Source organism: Urocitellus parryii, chromosome 4, assembly GCF_045843805.1.
Source record: "Urocitellus parryii isolate mUroPar1 chromosome 4, mUroPar1.hap1, whole genome shotgun sequence".
Classification (NCBI taxonomy): domain Eukaryota; kingdom Metazoa; phylum Chordata; class Mammalia; order Rodentia; family Sciuridae; genus Urocitellus; species Urocitellus parryii.
The window spans coordinates 9693163-9698818 of record NC_135534.1 but is presented as its reverse complement, the minus strand read 5'-3'; positions in this window follow the sequence as shown (position 1 = coordinate 9698818).

Below are 5656 nucleotides of genomic sequence, written 5' to 3'. Positions count from 1 at the left end.
TGCACAATAAATCAATCCCCTTTGCTAGGTGAAAAAAAGGGAAAGAGAGAGAAAACGGAGGAGGGGGGGAGGAGGAGGAGGCAGAGAAATTAAAGAGGACACATACAAACACACAAATGAAAAGAAGTTCTGTGTAGTATAGTTTAAGTTCTCATATTGTGATGCCTCCTGCTTCACTCTTCTTGCTAAGAATTGCTTTGGCTATTCTGGGTTTCTTATTTTTCCAAATAAATTTCATATTTTTTTTCTGTTTCTATAAGAAATGACACTGGGATTTTAATTGGAATCACACTGACTCTGTGTAGTGCTTTGGATAATATGGCCATTTTGACAATATTAATTTTGGTGAGGATGTGGGGGAAAAGGCACACTCATACTTTGCTGGTGGGACTGCAAATTGGTGCAGCCAAGATGGAAAGCAGTATGGAAATTCCTTGGAAAATTTGGAATGAAACCACCATTTGACCCAGCTATACCTCTCCTCGGTCTATACCCAAAGGACTTAAAACAGCATACTACAAGGATATAGCCACATCAATGTTTATAGCAGCACAATTCACAATAGCTAAACTGTGGAACCAACCTAAATGCCTTCAGTAGATGAATGGATTTTAAAAATGTAGCATGCATACACAATGGAATATTACTCAGCAATAAAAGACAATAAAATCAAGGCATTTTCAGGTAAATGGATGCAGTTGGAGAAGATAATACTAAGTGAAGTTAGCCAATCCCCCCCCAAAAAAAAACAAATGGTGAATGTTTTCTCTGATATAAGGTGACTGACTCATAGTGGGGTAGGGAGAGGGAGCATGGGAGGAATAGATGAACTCTAGATAGGGCAGAGGGGTGGGAGGGGAAGGAGGGGGTAGGGGGTTAGCAATGATGGTGGAATGTGATGGACATCATTATCCAAAGTACATGTATGAAGACATGAATTGCTGTGAACATACTTTATATACAAACAGAGATGGATTTGAGACTTAGGTCCAGGGATCTCATATACCATGCTCCCTTGGAGAAATATTTTATGAGAATGAAGTGGAGAAAAAAAAAATGAGAGCAGCATAGGGTGAAACTAGACTAAAGGTCAACCAAAGGAGAAAATAAGTCAATTTAAAAAACAGAAATAAAAATTGTGTTCTATATGTGCTGTAAGAATAGTGATACATTCCACTGCCATTTAGTTAAAAAATAAAAGAAATAAAAAATAAATAAATAAGAAGTAAAAAAAACTAATAAAATCAATCAGAAGAGACAAAGAAGGGACCAAGCCAGTATAAAGATATATCAATAATAAATATTTATATCCCAGACATCAGTACATATAAGTAGACAAAACAAGATGCAGATGTCTCCTTGACACACTGATTTTATTTCCTTTGGACATATACCCTGATTATACCAATTCTATTTTTTAAGAAACTCTATGCTATTTCCCATAATGATTTTACTAATTTTTACTTCCACAGTGTGCAAGGCTTCTCTGTTGTTCACCTTCTCATCCACACTTGTAATCCTTTGATTTTTTAAAACATCCATTCTAAGTGGGGACAGGTAAATATATCATATTTTGCAATTATATTTTCTCTGATGCCAGGGATTGAACACAGGGTTGCTCTGTCACGAATCTACATCCCCAGTATCTCCTCAACTAAATTATTTTGAAATCAGGATTCATTCAATTGCTCAATCTGGGCTCAGGTTCACAATTCTCCTGCCTCAGACTCCCAAATAGCTGGACTTATAAGCACATGCCACCATGCTGTGCTTAATTGTTGGACTGATGTACATTTACTGTGCTTTTCATAATATTGAGTATTTTGTTGTTGTTGTTTTGTCTATTGTACATCCACAGGTCTTTGTTTGAGAGCTATCTGTTCAGATATTTCGCTATTTTTCCCTTCTTTTGGTCACCTTTCCACATACTTCTGGCCATCATGTTTTTGGTTGTTTATTGTTGTTGTTCTTGTTGTTTGTTTTGGTACGAGGGATTGAACTCAGTTGCACTCAACCATTGAGTCACATACCTAGACACTTTTATTTTTTATTTTGAGACATTGTCTTTTTGTATGTTACCTAGGGCCTCAGGTTGCTATGGCTGTCTTTCAACTTGTGACCCTCCTGCCTCAGCCTCCTGAGCTTGGATTACATATGTGCACCACCATGCTCTACCACCCAGCTTCTGTATCCCATAAATATCCCTAAGCCTTTTCTTTGGGGAGATGGATTTGAGAATTAGGTCCAAGGATCTTATACACCATGCTCTCTTGCAGAAATATTTCATGAGAATGAAGTGGAGAAAAAAAAAATGAAACCAGCAAAGGAAGAAACTAGACTAAAGGTCAACCAAAGGAGAAACTAAGCCAATTTAAAAAAAAAACAGAAACAAATCAAAATGATGGAATACAAATCATATTTCAATATTAACTTTGAATGTTCACAGCCTACATCAATCAAAAGACATAGACTAGTAGATTGAATTAAATAAAACAAGTCCCAACTATATGTTGAATCCAAAAGACTCATCTCATAGGCAAAGACATCCACAAACTGAAGGTGAAAGAATGGGAAAAAAACATATAACTTATGTGAATTGTATAAACAAGCAGGGGTTTTCATCCTCATTTCAGATAAAGTAGACTTCAAGCCAAATTTAATAAGAAGGGACAAAGAAGGACATCTCATACTACTTAAGGGAATTATATATCAGCAAGATATAACAATTTTAAACATTTATACCCCAAACAGTGGAGCATCTATGCACATCAAACAAACCCTTTTCAATTTCAAAAATAAAATAGACCCCAACACAATAATACTGGGTGATGCTAACACACCTCTCTCACTATTGGTCAGATCTCCAAACAAAATCTAAATAAAGAAACTGTAGAACTAAATAATACAATCAACAATTTAGACTTAACAGACATACGTAGAATATTTTATCCTTTAACAAGTGAATATACTTTCACCCAGCAGTACACAACTCCATCTGTAAAATAGATCATATCTTATGCCACAAAGCAACACTTAGTAATACAAAAAAAGAGAGACAGAGAAATAATATCCTGCATTCTAATCAGATCACAATGGAATAAAATTAGAAATAAATGACAAAATAAAAATAGAAGCTACTCTAAAACATGAAGGCTAAAAATTACACTATTAAATGATGAATGGATAGTAGAAGAAATCAAAGATGAAATGAAAGAATTCTTAGAGGTAAATGAGAACACCAAAAATAATATTAAAGTCTCTGGTACACTCTAAAGGGAGTACTAAGAGGAAAGTTTATTGCATTGAGCTCATTCATTAAAAGAATAAAAAGTCAACAAATAAATGACCTAACATTACATTTCAAAGTCCTACAAAAAGAAGAACCAATCAACGCCAAAAGCAGAAAACAGGAAATAATTAAAATCAGAGCTGAAATCAATGAAATTGAAACAAAATAAAAACCTTTCAAAACAAAATTTGGTTCTTTGAAAAAATAAATAAAACAGGTAAACCTCTAGCCATGCTAATGAAGAGGAAAAGAGAAAAAAATTAAATTACTAAAATATGTGATGAAGAAGAAAATATCACAAAAGATATGTCTGAAATACAGAAGATAATTAGAAACTATTTTGAAGATTTATACTCCAATAAAATACAAAATATCAAAGACACCAACAAATTTCTAGAGACATATAACCTATCCAAACTGAAGGAGGAGGTCATATATGATTTAAACAGATCAATTGCAAGTAATGGAATAGAAAATGGAATCAAGAAGAGGCCAGAACCAGATGGATTTGCAGCTGAGCTCTACAACACCTTCAAAGAATAATTGTTACAAAACTACTCAAAGTATTCCGTGAAATAGAAAAGGAGGGAACCCTTCCAAACTCATTCTATGAGGCTAGCATCACCCTGATACCAAAACCAGATCACGGAAAGAAAACTTGAGATAAATATCTATTTATTTGTGTCTTCTTCAATTTATTTCACAAATTTTCACAAATTTATTATAACTTTCATCATTGCAAATTTTGCACCTTCATGGTTAAACTTATCCCTAGGTATTTTTTTTTCTGTAGCTTCTATAAATGCAATTACTTTGTTGACTTTTTTACATACTTTATTATTATTTGTAGATATCATACTGATTTTTGTACATTGATATTCATGCATACTTAATGAAGTGGTTTATGAGTTCTACCAGCTTTTTGATGGAATCATTAGGATTTTCTCTCTATAAGCTTATGTCATCCAAAAGCATGCAATTTAACTTTTTTCCCAATTTGGATGTCTTTAATTTTTTCTCTCTCCTATTACTCTGAGTTCTTAGAGTACTACATAGAATAGAAGTGGTGGACTGGCATTACTGTCTTGTTTGAGACATTACAACCAAAACTGTCAGCTCCCCAACACTCATCAGTGTCATGTTAGCTGTGGATTTCTCACAAATAGCCTTAATAATGTTGAGGTATGATTCTTGCATGCCTAATTCTTTGAGAGTTTTTATGATAAGAGGATACTGAATTTCATCTGATGCTTTTCCAGGACACTCTTATTACTAATTTTACTGTATTCCCTAAGTTGTTTTTATCTTGTGTTTCTGTTTTATTTTGCTTTGAAATATGGACACAAATGGCAAAACGCCATGTGAAAAAAAATGCTTAGCATCACTAAACATCAGAGAACTAGAAATCAAAACCACAATGAAATATCATACTATAACTGTTAGGAGAGCTATTATTCAGTCAAAGACAACTAATGGTGAATATATGGAGAAAAAAAGGACTCTTGTACACACTGTTGATGATAATGTAATTTGATGCCACTACAATGGATAAAATATGGAAAATTCTCAAAAACGTAGATAGAATTAATTGATCTACCAGTTCCACATCTTGGTGTATATAAAAATGAATTCAAATTTGGATCCTAAGGAGACATTTGCCTTTCCATGTTTATTGTGGAAATACGTAAGATGACTAAGTCCTAGAAAGCCACTGTTTGGCATGGAGACAAAAAGAAACAATAATGTATTGTGTACTTAAAAGCTTTCTAAGAGGGAGTGTCTTGTGCTAATGTTCTTATCAAAGTAATTAATAAAAGTGAATACAGAGAGCAGGAAAAATTTTTAAGGGATTCAATATATTGATGGAGAGGTTTTGGTGACAACTACACAGGTATGCATGCAGTTACTTCCAAAAGAATTAAGTAGTTGCATGCTGTTAAATATGGGCAGCTTTTAAAATATAAATCTTACATTTAAAAAGTAATTTGAGAAGGAAAAATAGTTATCTGTGTGCTCAATCTATGATCACATTCACATTTTTCCAAAGCTCAGTTGATTTGTTTTATTCCAGCAATGGCTCTTAAATATCACCTTTCTCAGCTTCCAAACACATTCAACCTTGGGTCTGTGCCTTGTGCCCTCCTTCCCCACATTTTTTTCTTTCCTTGCATTTCCTTTCTCAGCATGTTCCATGACTCCTTGTGACAAATCCTTTGACAGAGAGGGGCCAGAAACAGTACAGCTTCTGTCTTCAGAAAGATCACCACATCATGATAAAGATGACATGATAAAGCCACTGAGCAGTCAAGTAAGAACACAAAATGAATTTCAAGTATGGAAACCTAACCTCAATATAGGGATGGAGTC